The 15,523-nt window shown below is 44.0% G+C and overlaps 1 protein-coding gene across 4 annotated transcripts in view; it reads right to left on the bottom strand.

Moving 5' to 3' along the window:
* Positions 1-15,523, bottom strand: part of LOC146809176 (uncharacterized) — a 134,124-nt gene that overhangs the window by 18,061 nt on the left and 100,540 nt on the right. For 2 of the 4 annotated variants that reach the window (XR_014966346.1, XR_014966345.1), the window contains exon 4: positions 6,356-6,471. The gene's annotated coding sequence lies outside the window, so the exon portion shown is untranslated. Of the gene's footprint in view, positions 1-6,351; positions 6,472-15,523 lie in introns of all 4 variants that reach the window. The other 2 variants (XR_014966343.1, XR_014966344.1) reach the window with 1 other exon arrangement.

Below are 15,523 nucleotides of genomic sequence, written 5' to 3' on the forward strand. Positions count from 1 at the left end.
ACATTTAAAATATGACCATCAACCTGCGTTGTATGAGACCAACGCTCATGAGGACAAGTGCAGCAAGAACACTATACAACATGACGAACGTGCAGTACAAAGTAAACACAAAGTGTACACACTGTGATGTGCGGTGCGACTTACACACAACAACAACACCTGAAGTGCAGGGTGACTTACACAGAACAACACGTGAGGCGTAGGGCGACTTACACACACAACAATAACCAGTGAGGCGCGGGCGACTTATACACAAGACAACACAACGTGAAGACCAAAACAAACACGTGATGCGCAAGACAGCTTACACACTAGACAAACAAGAGGTGACGCGCAAGGCGATTTATACACTGACAGGAAGAAACGTGTAGCGCATGACGTCTTACACACAGTAAAGTCCACACCACATGTACGTAGTGTGAATCGAACACGTGGACCCAGAAAGAAACCAAAACCACCCTCATGAAAGGAACAGTGTGAATACAATCCACTCTGTAAGAAAAGCAACCCATGAATGAGATAACGTTGACTGTGGCATCACAAAACAGGAAAATGTTCCTTACGTCATTCAGACACCATTCCTATAACTGTAAAAAAACGTTTTTAAACTGTAATCCACGCCGGTGAGTGACCTCTCGCCTGAGTACTACTAGGCTTGAATCTCCCTAGTGTAAGTGAACCTAAGATTACTAAAAGAATGGGCAACATACACCCATAACACAAACCAGCGTGAAATATAGGCATCTCAAAATACCCAACGAATAACGACTAAAAACCCACTTATTAGTCTGCACAACAAAACTTTTCACCAAAAGGTTGCAGGTGAGAAGCATATACATGGCACTACACAGATGAATTCTTAACAGGTTGTAACTCTTACAAGCACTACAACTGTGATGTGACATGCTGCGAACACTTCGAGAATCTCTGCGTGAAGCTGACTTAAGTGATGTCTTTGGATTTCACTGTCGATGTGGAGGAAGACTGTTTCTCAAAAATCAGGTAAACGTTGTGTACTACTCACTCGGATGCCAAGATCTGTACTGAGTACGGCATGTTCGAAGGTAACAGTAGTTTGGAAAGGCCCTTTATTTCAAACAAAGACTACTGCGTGAGCCCTAGCGCGAGTCTACAAGTCTCATAAGAACACAATGTGCAAGTGTTATGAAATAACTGAAGGGAGTTTGTTCCTTGTAAAATCATTGATGTATTTATTCCAGTAGTATTCAGGAAGAGAGCCCCACCAGGAGCAGTCTGTGCTCTGCTCAGCCCATGCAGCAACTGACAAACCATACCAACGTTCTAACCTTCAACATTCTACAATGCGCACATCCTGGCTGAGCAGAATACTACATCTTCTCCCTTCTTTGCAATGAGAAGGGAGAACTTAAAGAGGCACAACAAAAGGTTACAAGCAAAACTTTAAGTGAAAATATCTTGAAAAGATGGAATGAGGAATACATTTTGAAACATGTAATGAAACGGAAAGCACTTAAGTATGAGAAATGAAGGCAAAGCATGGATACGAAGGAACCCAACCCTTCTTCCACCTTTTACGCGGAAAACAGATTTGAATGAGATGCAAATGTTTCATGATAAAGGGAAGAGTGATGTAAAGAAAAGCAAGCAAAGAAATGAGAGATGAAATTTGCGCAGCAATGGTGGCGCAACACATGAAGAGTAGAGAATTGACATTCTAATCACCACCAGGGCACACCAGTTGGCCAGACCAGTGTGGAGGTGGCAAGCAGAAACGGAAATGGAAAAGAACAGTTTGTGCAGGAGAGAGAAAAGGAAAGCACTTTCAACATGTAAGGGAGGTGTGAAAGGTACACCCAGGTGGATTTTGGAAAATGAATCCACTAGACAGGAGGAAAATGTAAAATCACATACAGGTACCATGTAAGGTGAAATTACAGACTGTCATGGATCTGTGAGAAAAGTGTTGCAATAACGTAACAAAAGTAAGCACTGTAAAGTAAAGTGCCTTACACAATGGAAACCCCCAAAGCAAGTTGAGGTGAGAGGTGTGCAGAAACGGCACACGGTACAATGTATCACATGGAAAAGTGAAACGGAAGTGAGCAGTAGGATTTTCCTCAGAGCAGATTGAGGTGAAAGGTGTGTGGAGACGGCACACGACACGACGTACCACATGAAACTATGAGAAGGATGTGGAGGATGACCACATGAAGAAAAGGAATATGTGCAAAAGGCAAAGTACAAGCATAGATTGTGGTGAAAGGAAATTCACGTAACTAAAATGAAGGATCCCATACAGTGTCATTACAGCAGTGAAAATACAATATACATAAAAATAAAATATGATAATGCAAATATAACAGTAAAAACACCATAAAGTACACATTTTGAGAATGGATGAAATTGCAGCACAGCAAGATGTACAGGGCATGGCACATTAGAACTTAGTAACACTCTGCTACGATGAGGTGTGTCAATGTCCTACGAAAATAATAAAATAAAATAAATCTGGTGGTCACCGTGGTCTGTAAACTGCTGAAGAACTGTGGTAAGTTCCGGTGAAATACAATGAAAAGGAATGTAATAGTACCTTGGTAGGAAAATTGACGAGATAAAGTACTGGAGAGAGTGAAATTATAGTGTCTAAAACGAGTGGACCTTAAATTCCTTGTAGAGGTGCAGTGGTGGAAGATAACCGCTAGATGGCGCTGTTGGAAAAGTTAAAGTACAGTACTTCGAGAAAGGAAACAGCAGATCGAAGTGGTGTTGAAGTTTCCCAAAGAAGACGGCTTGTCTCAAAAAACAAATGTGAACAGGCAGCAGGTTTAAAAAAAAAAAAAAAATGAAACAGTACCTGCGGAAAATCCATTAAGGCGCTCCGATGTCCTTGAAGAAATTCCATGCAATGGAAGAAGGCACAACAGAGAACTGTGGGACGATTGGATGGCAAACACACGTGGTTGGCAAAAAGAGAAGTATGCTGGAAGGTGCACATGAAGTGAAGAAAAGCGCCAAACTCAAAATGGCAGCACGCAGGAAGACGTTGGGCAGGGTGGATCTCGGTAGGAGCAGGCTCGACAAATGCTGAAGAGTCGTGATGACGCAGGGAAGAATCGTCACAGAGAGGAAAACCTTGGATGGAAGGTGCAGCCACAGATGATCCGCGCGACTACAGCTCGAGGTAAGGAGGTGCCTCGCGCCACATTCAAATGTAGCGAATAACGGTAACAGTGCTGGAAAATTGCATTTCTAATGAAAAATGCAGGCAAGATGAAAAAATAAGACTGACCTCCATTAGGTGACGGTGACTGTCTACTCACGCTGTAGTCGGTGCGAGTCAGTCGAACTGCTTGTAAAGTTTGCAGCGCTATTAAATGAAATGCCTGAAGCTGGGGCAGACGTTTAAGAAGGGGGAGGCAGTGTAGAGGAAATTAGGGGCCCCAATTCCTTGCAAGTTACAAACACTGCCTGTCACTCTGTGAGGGACGAGCAAGCCGGAGCGGCATGCAGGGGAAGAAAGAAGGACACGTTGCTCCGAGGAAGTAGTCAGCCGGGAAACAAGCAGTAGAGAGCCGGAGCTGGCATGGAGGCTGGAGCTAGCATGCAGCCAAGAACTGTGGGAAGAAACTGGAAGGCAGCAGGATGTTCGAAGTAGCACTTTGTAGTTGAGGGTGACCGGTGGGAGGTCACTGGTGGGGCTCGTAGTGCCAAATGAGTTGAACTGCTGCTTCAGAGTTTTTGTATCTTGAGGTAGCTTAATCTTGAGGTTACTTGAAAGTTGAAGTGCAGTGCCTTTCCAAATCGTCGCCAAATGTTATGAAATAAATGAAGGGAGTCCGTTCCTTGTAAAATCATTGATGTATTTATTCCAGTAGTATTCAGGAAGAGAGCCCCACCAGAAGCAGTCTGTGCTCTGCTCAGCCCATGCAGCAACTGACAAACCATACCAACGTTCTAACCTTCAACATTCTACAATACACACATCCTGGCTGAGCAGCATACTACAGCAAGCGTTCCCTTACCCTTGCTGTCATGGCGTGTACAGGTGCTGCCTGCCGATTGATAATGCCACTCCGATAAAGACATAGAAGCATGTTGTGCAGCGAAGTCTGTACACCAACTCGTACGGCAGCCGCAGCCAGTCTAAATATGGTGGCACGTACGTGACACTGAAACGAATGGCTCACTGCACGTCCATTCCTGAAGACCTACAGAAGCAGCCCTGAATGAAGTAGAGGCAATGACGATTCCTGAAGGGATGCAGGTGAGCTTGCGAGCGCTGAAGAAGACACACGCATTCTTTTCAAACCGCAACAAAGCAGTTAAACTAACGACATTCATGTGAGGCCTATAATGGACCTCCCAAAATTAAATTATTTTTAAGATTTGAATTCTCACCGAAAATCCTGCTCATCTGACATAAATGGGTATATGTCCCAAACTCGTGTGTATTGACTCGAAAAATGTTGAACCAGCAGGCACAAGTAGGGTTTCCAATGCTGACATGGAGGCACTGACTTAAGCAAACTCCTTTCCATTCAGACTGAATCTCGAGGCTTCCCTTTGGAACAACTTCCCACAGCACTATGACACACATGATGAGCTAAGCATCTCCCACTGCATGCACAAAAACTCCAATGTCCAAGAAAATGACACAGTGCACGGCAAAAAAAAAAAAAAGTTAAAAAACAGGAACTCCTATCATGGAAACTGTAAGTCTTCCTGCATTTTTATTGAGCCTGAAGTAGCACACAATTCTTGGTTGCATTACTGTCCAACAGATGTGATGATTGTGAGCACAGCACACCTGGGCTGGGGCTGTCTGGTATGAGGGACACTGGTGGGGCCGCAAGGCGTGCTGCTCCAGCTTCTCTTCTTTCTTGATGCTACGTTTCTTTTGTTTCTTGTAGAACGTTTGCTTTTTGTGCACAGATCTTCTGTTGTCTTTTTTGACCATTTCCTCCTTAAAATGTACTTGCACTGTGTCTGCGGTTATTTGTGAACCACAACTTGTTCCATGTGCTCTCTGCGCTTGTTGTTTCTGTGGTTTACGTCTAACCTGAATACATCCTTGGCTTGTCGTCTTTATCTTCCTTGAGACTACTTGTAGTGCGTGAATAAGCCTCCAAATCATCACCAAAATGTAGTGGTCTTGTCCCATGCGTAGAGGTGACATAGTAGATGCAGCCAGGTTGTGTCTTTGTAGATTGCTTTTGAGTCCATAGGATATGTGGTAACAGCCCCACCAGGAGATGCCTGCTAGCTGCTCAGCCCATCTTCCAACTGACACCCAAGCATTCCACTCATGTCAATCACACCAACATCCACACAGAACACTCACACTGGCTGAGCAGCTAGGAACAAGGTGAAAGCGAACTTTAAAACATAACATGAGGATACTACACATAGTTTTTGTAGCTTTTCTTGAAGCTGAGATGGGGCTACAAGATCAGCTGCCTTCCTGGGGCATGAGCTAATCGTCATGTCCTCATCCATTACTGAGTCAGGGATCATGGGTTTGGAGTCTAGCAGAGTGTTCCTTAACACATCCAAGGGCACCTGACTCCAGCATCTGTTCTCAATCTGCGTCAAAGAAGGCCGGGGATCCTTTAGATAATCAAATGTCCGTGCAAAAGGCAGGAGGAAATGGTCCGATCCTGATACTTTCTTGGGGGAACCCGCACTTGATGTTGCATTAGAGAACATGCCGTTGATGGAGTGACCAGCCATCTGTGTAGGTCCCTTGGGGATTTTCACTAAATTATAGGAGGTTAGGGTTTCTGTTAGGCGCCTAGTTAAAGGCCCCTCAGCCATATCTAGCTGAATGTTATAATCCACAAGCATGGTGCAGCTGCCTTAGGAGATGCATTTAGGTGCTAATACTTGATCCAAGGATGAAATAAAATCTCCTGCAGATCATGGGGGCGATAGCCTAATATCCCAGACAGACAATGCAGTCCATCAATGGCTAAGCTAAAGCCCAAAGTTTCAGCACCTTTTATCCCCTTATAGGATATGCCCTTTTAAAGACCATTGCCACCCCACCTTACCATTGCCACCCCACCCAACATACATAAACCTCCAGGATATGAAAGTGCAAATCTAGACAAGCATCCTCCTTCATCCATGTTTCAGTCACAAAAAGTATATCCAGGGTCTCCTCCTTTAACACATCATATACATCGAAAGCATATTTGTGCAAGGAACCAATGCGGCTCTAATTTCCCTCTGACCCTGTTTGTGGACTGCACTAATAATGCTTGAATAGTTCAGGGGAAAGAAGCTATGCCTACACTTGCCACATGAAATAGGACCAGTAGTGTCTACCAATATCGGGCTGCACCCCAGCAAAAAAAAACCTTCTCATACCTACAAGCTGCTCTGGTGAGTATGTCCGACGCCGCTGACCCACTGCTGTAGAACCAGCTCAATGGCAAGCTTCACTCATCTGGAATGTGTGCGACATGAGAAGCAAGTGTGCAATGATCCCTGCCATAGGAAACATAAGGCACAGGCAGAAGTAATGTAAAATATAATAACAAAGGGCAGCACAAACAGCAGCAGTGCAGGTTTTACTCATGAAGGACAGATACAGCAAATTCAAACTTGCGTCACACGACAATCTCAGCACAGGCAACAGAAACTATTTTCAACAAGCATTTGCAATGCAATAGGTCTCGCATTTGAGAGAGTTTGAGCTATTAGCATTGTAAATGACAATGCCTTTGATGTATGTGTTTTGAAAACCTGCAAGCTGTGCATAAACATGCACTTTGTACTTATGGTGGTTGCTTATGAGAAGCAAGGCTGGCAGTTCCTGTGCCTCTTTTACTGCGCAGAGCTGCCATCCAAACAATCAGACAAACAGCATTGTTTTAGAACAAGAGCAATAATCTTTATTAGGAGTGTAAACCACTTCTCCTAAAAGTGAAAACACTAAAACGCACTAAGAGGCACGGTGCATCAGACTGCATCTGGTGACTGCAAATTGAACTGCATGCATTTTGAAAAGGAAACACAATAAACTCATTTGCAAATTAATCACACTGTCACTAGAATTCCAATGTACACACAAATTTTACAATGCTTTGCATCCGATCTGAGAAATGCCCCGTTATTATTTTTTGTACTAATCTTGGCAATTATTTTAGAGCTTACATAGCCTACCTTAGTCTCCGGCATTTTTTTGCTCAACATTGTGAAGCTCCGCCTCATCATAAAGCCAGGCCAGACAGCGAGACGTGATTTACTATCTCTGGGCAGAAAAGAGTGACGGGGAACCGAAAGTACTTTGGTAGCCTATGTGCTGTGAGTTTGGAGCACCAGACGGACAGGTGAGAAAGCTCACATGGCGAACAAATGATGCAGAGCCACATACATCTAAGGGGCATATCAACAAGGGCTTTATCTCTGCTTTTTTGGCTTTAAAAGCCAAAAAAGCAGAGATAAAACTAGCGCCCTATCAACAACAGGGTGCTAACATGCAAATTTGCATGTTAGCACCCTTTTACTCTACGCTTCCCCTTGCATCTCTAATGAGATGCAAAGGGGGCGTTCCAGAGTAAAATAATAGGAGAAATGTCGCTAAGCGACATATCTCCTATTATCAAGAATGTCGCTAACCCTGTTAGAGACAAAAAAAGCAGCGCTAACCGCGGTTAACGCTGCTTTTTTACGTCTGCTAATTTTCAGACTTAGCCATGATATCCTATGGAAGGAGGATATCATGGCTAAGTTTGCCTGTCCCTATCAACAAGGTAACGTGTGATTATCGCTGGGTTTCCAGCGATAATCTCACGTTAGCCTGTTAGCGTGTAGATTTTTATCGCTATTGAGATAAGCGTTGCTAATAGCACGCTATCTCAGCGATAAAAATTCACGCTAGCCGGCGATAATTATCCTCACGCTAAGAGCGCTGAGCGATAATTATCGCCGGTTGCATAATCGCATGTTAGCACCCTTTTTCCCAATGCCTTCCTTTGCATCTCTATTGAGATGCAAAGTGTGCGTCACTGGGCGTACCCCGGATGGATAACCTTGCAAATATCGCTGATGTTCACATTGCAATATTTACAAGGCTACCCCAACATTTTAGCACACGTTAGTTTTTGGAGAAAACAGCTGTTTTCGCCAAAAACTAACATCTGCTAAAATGCAGACTTACCTATCCCCAACATTGGGGTGGATTATGCTGATACGACTGTCGTATCAGCAAGGTTATCGCCGTTTTGCAGGGAACATCGCTGGGAAACCAGCGATGTTCCCTGCAAAAGGGCGATATCCTCGCTATCTCTGGAACTTTTATCGCCCTGGAGAAACGCGTTGATAATAATGCGCTACCAGGGCGATAAATTCCAGAGATAGCTTGCGATAATAAAATTATCGCTAAGCACGGCCAGCGATAATTATCGCTGGCTGTTGATAATATGCCCCTATATTTTTTAATTTTGTTTTGTTTTAATTAAGGCTGCGGGTAATGTGTGATTTGGACAAGATCCAAATTGACTTAAAACAACTTCAGAAAATCTTTAATGATAGTGCATGGCCATGAAGACCATGTAAATTATTCTTGTCCCCATGATGTGCCCCACACAGTGTTTAAGGTGCTATCTATGACCAAGTGAGGAGGTTCCCATTGTACTTGTCCTAGTATGAGATACATTTAAGGAGCATTGCTTGGGAGATGCTAATAGAGCCACTGGGGCCAGGTAAATAAGGAGGTGGAATAGGAAGGATGGAAAGTGAGACTGCGAGTGGGGCCAGCGACAGAGAGTAGATGGGAGGGAGGAAGGGAGACACACGCCGACAGGAATATCGAGTGAAAGTCGTTTTAAAAGGAACCCTTTAAAATTATCAGTCATACTAATTGTTCAAATACAAAGCGCCTATAAAAAGAGTAATTTATTCAAAAATATCTGCTGGCGAGTGTTGGTAATGCGCCAGCGAATGACTCTTAAATCACTGACCGCCCTTCATTTCCCAGTTGGTTTTACATGTGACTTTCATTCATCGCAGAGGGTGTAGTGAGTTATGTTGATGCTAAATGAATGAAGAAATGCAAACCACCGGGTGACAACAATGGCCTGAGCGGTTATGCAGAGATGACTCCATAGTTTTTCAGCCTCGGTCTTTTTTTGCAGTTTTATGTAGCCAAACTCAACCTGAAGTTATCAGAGCACTTTACATCAGCACCAGTTGCATTGCAGATGGACACTTTCATTTTTAGGCACGGGGAGATTGAGTGATTTGCTCCCCGGCTTCAAAGACAGTCCCCCTAGACGTTAAGCTGCACAAACGACTGGTGACATCAGTATTAGTGCATCAGCATATTCACAGGGAAGACACATTGGAATTATTTTCCAAATACCCTGACATTGGAAATAATAGTCAAAAGCAGCTGGCAACAAAAATGTTATGCCCCACCCCATAGGTGTATTTCCCTCTGCATAAACCTGCTTCTCAGCTGACAAACAACCACATATATTTGTTGTCAAAAGAATCATTTCCATAGTTCATACCTGAGATGTACGAAGTGGCAGGCGCTGCAAAAGATGGCTCTGTGCCGCAAATCACGTATGAGCTGCCTGTGCTAGCATGCGAAGTATGTATTGTTAGAATTAAAGCCTGGCGTGGCTTAATGGTGCCTTGTAAAAGGGACAGGTGTGGAAAAGTAAGTACATGGAGCTTGTGAGTCATATTCTAAACAACGAATATCATCTGCACGGACCAGTGGCTGTGTGAAAGCCACTGTATGTATATTCGAATACTTTATAACGATTTTATGGAAAGCAATGAGAATGGCAAATAGCTAAAGAGGTCTCTACCAGATCTAAGGTAGTCTGTGATAAAATCACCACAGTATCTCAATGTAATACCTCTTCAGGCAGCTTCACAAAAATGGAGTCCACTGGGGCATTTCAGAAAACTTCAATTTGCTCAGGAGAAACAATACAGAGATATCAAATGTGGACAAGTGAACGGAGGAAACTAGATGCTTTGTTACATTACTGCTGCAAAAAAGAAACCCAGCTTGCGGTGTACCCTGACTGAACTCTAGCAAAGAGTACATAACATCTCACGCCAGTGCAAAAACAAGATCACAAAACCCAAAATATAAACATGCATTACAGGAGCACAATCATTGTATTGCAAAAGAGGAAAATGTAAATAACATTACATTCTTAAAAGACCGGATGGTATGTGCGGACTAAGAAATGTGCACTGTGCTGTGGAGTTTACATTGCACAGCAGTGCCGTTGTTACCAGGAAGTTTCCCTGCCAACTGTGGGATGAGCCAATTATGTTAACACCAGTCTGTTGATGTACAGCTCGTGATCAGAAACAGATACTCGGGCACTTTTGGAGAGGCTCCAAAGGACAGACAAGCGCTAATAAATCAAGCGCGTGGTGGGAGCGTGTAAAGGCTCCTATCACTACAAAGGAGATGCCAGAGAGGAGACGCCATGCGCGTGCACATCGCCTGTCCAGGCGCGCATATTGTTTGTCTCCCTTCGTGAATGAAAGCCATAACAATAGAGTCTTGCCAAGCGAAGCTGCTGCGCTGCATTCGCTAGGCGAGACCTAAAAATTACTGGTGCAGCATTAGCCGCATCATTATACATTCAGCATCCTTTCAAGCTTTTCTCACAAAGGACAGGGACACCTCTGACTGCAACATCATGTGCACGTTCCCTCACACATGACAAGGGCAGCACAGTCAGCAGCAATGTAGACTTTACTCAAGAAGGACAGAACCTAATGTTGACAATGAGAAGTTGTCTCATTGGTCCAAAATGTGGTGTCATATTGATTCAGTCCAGTAGCGGAAGGTGCAGTGCTATCTTTTGCATTCATTAGAGTTGTCATTGTTTGTCTGAATGAATCTGTGTTCCCCATATTCTGAGACCGATTCATAAAAGCAAGTTTGCGTTCGGCCGGGAATGTCCCCTGCTAGGTGTACAGTTGTGATCTGTGCCCTGTGTGTCCAACTGCATTTATCTGTTCTCCTTACTTTTGATTTTTGCCCTGGTGTCACATCAATCTAGTGTGTGTGCAGATGCCTAGGCCTGTCCATTGGCTTAGTGAGGTCCTGGGCCTATCCTGTGAGCGGGAGGGGCCTCATTGACAGGCAGTGGACTGCTGTCCGTAGCATGGTTTTAGCACATAGAGCGGTGTTGGCAGCATAACGTGTTTTATCTGTGTCACTAAATTCGAGGCCTACTGGCTTACTTGTGAAAAGCTTAGCTTCTATGCACTTCTATGTATGCATGTGGTATTTCTATCGTGAAAACGTAGCCAAAAGTGAGCAGAGCACTGTGCCGTGTGAAAGACAAGCATAAAGTCAATGAGTGATAGGAGAGGTATAAGATTTGTGGACTCTTAATGCATTGTGATGTAGTGTTCTTTAATAAGGTGGGTCATCAACTCTTTCTGAAATTGAAGCAGCGTTGGCGAGATTCTGAAAGATATGGAGATGTTGTTCCAAGTCCTAGGTGCATAGATGGAAAAATAAACTATCAGAGAGGACCAGGAGCAGTCACATAGGAGCAACGCGGAGAACTTCCCTTGAGGCAAGTGTGACAACAGGGGTTTTCCTCTCCCCTCCTCCCATGGGGCAAGTAGTTTTGTTATTTAGGGCTTGATACATTGAAGCCATTTCTAGAGTGGAGAGTGACACAGGTCACACCCGCACAGTGGTATCTTCCTACCACCAGTTGGTAAGAACGGAGCCCCACTTCTTTTGTACTTAGGTCCTGATTAATGCCCTGGACCCATTAGGGCCATTTTGGCAGAAACAGGTTGACCGCTTACACCACGGTTAGTAGACAATTATCTCCCCATTAATCGTCCATTGATTTTAATATCAAATAGTTACTAGTCATATTAAAAACACAATTTGATAACTATATTGAGTTTTATTTTCACTCACTTTCTCACGGGCCCCCACTTAATTTAGAAGTGCATCCCTGTCGTCAGTTGTATGCCCGCCCTCTATCAAACCGAGGTTTTAGAGGGCGAGGACTGGTCAATGATGAAGCATGACACCAGGTGGTGTGTGAGACCAGTCCGTCACATTTTGTGAGATGCCTACACTCACAAGTCAACCATAATCTCATAGTGGTCACTATACTAGGAGCAGCTCTTGTTGTGGTTAACATTTATTGTTGTAGGCTGCTAGCTCCTAGAACCCCGCGCCTCTTGTTCCCTTCTCCACGCATCGTGGGGCTCACTTGTGGTTATGATACTAAAAACTGTCCCATACAAACAATTTACTCTGCCTTAGCCTTTCTGTTTTGTTTTATGTAGCGCAAGCTTGGATGCAGGCTTGTGTCCCACTTTAAAACGTCCTTTGTTACATTTATTGTTTATTTACCTATCTGCATATTAAAATACCCTTGACCGGCTGAATAGCGTTAAAAATATAGTACTGATTGGGTCTATATTTATTGTTTGCTCCCATTACTCCTTGTCTAGGCACCACTGTCTTTAGAAATAGCAGGAGGTGAAATGGCACTGAAATATGAAAACGCTGACAGTATAAGAAAGTTGAAATTTGAAGCAGTCACAATAAAAATTATAGGAATGAATAATGCTAAATAGATGCGTTTGGCAGTGTGTGCATCACTGAAGCAAAAGCACAATAGTTGGTAACACAGCGTGTTACATGCACTGTATGAGAAACAGGTGGCACATATGTTGGTAAAACGTAGTGGTACAATTATTTGGAAAATGCCAGGAATTAACTGGATGCCTTTAAAGTATTCTCGTCACTGCTGATGAGAAATATATTCGTCAGTAACACGAAGTGTTACCAGTTGCGGCTCGTGGAGGAGTGCTGCGGGCCGGTGGGGCAGGGAAGGGGCATGGTGGAGGGTAGTAAACTTTGGCATACGGCCGACAGAGTTAAGTACATAAATGAATAAATAAAATGAATTACATTGCGCGTGCTGCAACGCCATTTCCGTTGCAGCGCGCGTAATATAATTTGTTTTATTTATTTATTTATGTACTTCACTCTGGTTGGCCATACACCAGAGTTTACTACCCCCCACCCTATACCTACCCCGCCCCTCCCCACAGCACTCCCTCTACGAGCCGCGACTGAGTGTTACTCAAGATGGCCGCAACGTTTTTGACTCGGAGCCCAATCTAAAATGGCTGACGTGTGCGAGTGTTCCAGTGACATCAAGATTTATTGAAGATGCGCAGTCAGGCCTGTGAGATGAGTCCCAGGGGAGGTGCTGCCACATCATCCCATCCTCGTCGCCAAAATTGTAAAGACCAATGAGGTGTAGAAGGTAAGGAAAATCGTTTTTATTCAGTAGATGCCCTGACACCGGGATGCGTGTCCTCTTGATACAAGAAATCCGCCTCAACTGTCTCTCCAACCGCCGCCCATGCCCAAGGTTCTATTCCAGAACCGATGGACGTCATAGAACCTTGGGCAAGCGCTCGCAGCCAGGAAGACAGCGAGAGGAAAGTACAATCAGTACGAGGCAATTAAACATAACAGAGAGGCATTGGAGAGAGGTGGCAGATGTGGGAGGGATAGACAGATGGGAAAGAGAGTGAAACAAGTAAGAGTGAAAGCATGGCCCATTGGCAGGTGGCAAAGAGACGGCCGATTGGCAGGACCCATTAGAGGGGATGACTATTTAAGAGTTATGATAGAGATAAAGGAAAAGATAGAGAGAGAGGGAGAGACAGGTGGTGATATACAACTGAGAGGCAAAGGGAAGCAGAGAGAGAGAGAAAGAAGCGATAAGACAGAGAGGTTAGTATAGAAACAATTGGCATAGCCGATAGGTCTCACGTTTGGGACCTTATAAGTGTTTAGTAATCCAGCACAATATCCTTGGTGCAACAACATCAAGTGTTGCTTGGCTAAACACTTATAAGGTCCCAAAGACGAGACCTATTGGCTATGCCAATGCTTGTTATTGTAGCAGGTACACCTTGAATGCAAGGTTCTGTACAATATCATGCTTAGGGTCCTTCTGAAAGAGGATTCAGATACTTAAGGTGGTGCCATGTGTGCCTGGAAGTAGGAAAATGTAGATGGCGCAGAGCACTAAACAGCTCGTTTTCACATATTTACACCTTTACATAGCACACAAACCTAAAAACAATTCTATTTAATGGAGCCTTCCCGCCCCCACCGCACCCTCATTCTCCCTCTCGCCAAGAAGGACAGGGCCTCTCGGTGATCATCCTGTCAGATACACTCCGACCTCATCCAAAAGAAGTAACTATACATTAACTGAAAATTGCCCCGTTCCCTACAGTTAGTGCTACGAAGCGGCAAAATGTCAAAAGACAGCACTTTACAAAAACCTAAATAAAAATGTATTGATATAGGGGGGTTTGGGTTCCCAGGTCAGTTTAGTTGCCATACACCAAACTTTACGACCCACCTCAAGGTAATGACTTTCGTTTGTGAACCTGTAAGGGGTGGAAACAAATATACATTTGAAAGCCGCCGCTGCCTCGATTCAGCATTTATTGATTGCGATTAGCATAGTTCGGGCCTTTTCTAAAGAAGTATGCGTGATTAGCAGACACCAAGCATGTTACTCACATTCAGGTTAAGCAAAAACTAACTTGGCCATAAACCTAGTTATTCGATTTGCATAACCAATAAATTAGTACATCGGACACATCAGAAAAAACAAATATAGAATGCATTTTCCACTGTTGAAACCGTCTCTTATTTTGCAGTTGTATTCAAACATTTAAGTGAACTATCAAACAAGTTTCCTGCAGCGCTATTATTCTTAAGGTAGCAGTGACACCCAGTGGATTAAAGGGGTCGTTGCAAGCCTATTTATTTGAGCAGAGCTTGAATTTGTCGAAACAAAAATTATTTCAGGATAATGGCGAAATTGTATCTTAATCGAATCTGTAGTATTTTGCCTGTGAAATGTTTAAGGAGACACTTTTGTTTCTATGTCGTTAGTGCACTTCTATGGAGCAGAAAGTGAAAAAAGCTGTCCGAAGAACTCGGCTGCCAGAGGCAAAATGCAGAAAGTGCCCGATGCCCCATGGAACAACAAGGAGGCACGTCTGGCTTAATGAGCCATGACGAGAGAGGAAAGCCAGATGGCGCCTGTGCGCGTAACCGCGCGCGTACGCGCAAGCTTTAGGCCACAAGCAAAAGCGTGTGGTGAGCTTTTTGAAGCCCCCTTACTAAATGTCTCGCCAGATCATCGCATGCGCTGGCGCAGGCAAGACCTAAAAACGAAATGCGGGGAAATCTGGAGGTGATATTGGGACAGTGACAGTGAGAAAGAGATAGACAAGTGAAAAAAAAGGGGGGAGACAGGTGAAACAGAGCAGGTGAGAAAGTCAGGTGAGAGAGCTGAAGACCTGAAATATTATAAGGAGAGCAGTGAGAAAACTGTTGAGATAAAGGAGGAGACAGGAGGGGGAGAGAAAGCGACAACAGGCGAGAGATATAATACCGTCACATGAGAAACGGAAAACTATGTAAGGTTGTTTGACATCGCTTCCAGTGATCTCATTGGGGCACTTCTGATATGAC

The sequence above is a fragment of the Triturus cristatus genome, chromosome 7 (genome assembly GCF_964204655.1).
Source record: "Triturus cristatus chromosome 7, aTriCri1.1, whole genome shotgun sequence".
Classification (NCBI taxonomy): domain Eukaryota; kingdom Metazoa; phylum Chordata; class Amphibia; order Caudata; family Salamandridae; genus Triturus; species Triturus cristatus.